We start from the raw sequence: 490 nt of genomic DNA, 5'->3' as shown, positions 1-490 counted from the left end.
AGCAACCTTCATGTGGAATCATCTTGGGCTGCACATCATTTAGCATCCAGAAGCTCACGGCCCAAGCAATCATCCAGCAGCCTGCATCACAGTCCAACAACACGCAACCCTACGGGGAAATATTCCTAGGATAGCCGCCACACGCACAACAGAGAATATTATTCACTGTAGAGAGCTTTCTTTGAGTTGGTAGTTATTTTCATTCATTGAGAAATGGATGGTGTTGTCCAGTAGGATGCACATGCGCTGACTCATGAGGCCATGAATGAAGAGACGGTCCATTTTTCTTTGAGCTCATATGTTTCAAGCTAGTAGCGTTTTCATTTATTTGATTGGATTTAAGATTAGAGAACAGTGATGCATTTATTTTCGTTTGCCATGGAAGCAGCATGCTGTTATGTTTATTTTTTTATTCAGAAGCACATTCATGCTTTCTCTTTTGAAGTAAGAGTGATAGAAATTTATTTAAAGAAAGGCGGCGTTCCTTCAT

This window comes from Vigna radiata, chromosome 8, assembly GCF_000741045.1.
Source record: "Vigna radiata var. radiata cultivar VC1973A chromosome 8, Vradiata_ver6, whole genome shotgun sequence".
Lineage (NCBI taxonomy): Eukaryota > Viridiplantae > Streptophyta > Magnoliopsida > Fabales > Fabaceae > Vigna > Vigna radiata.
Note: the sequence above shows the minus strand (reverse complement) of the source record.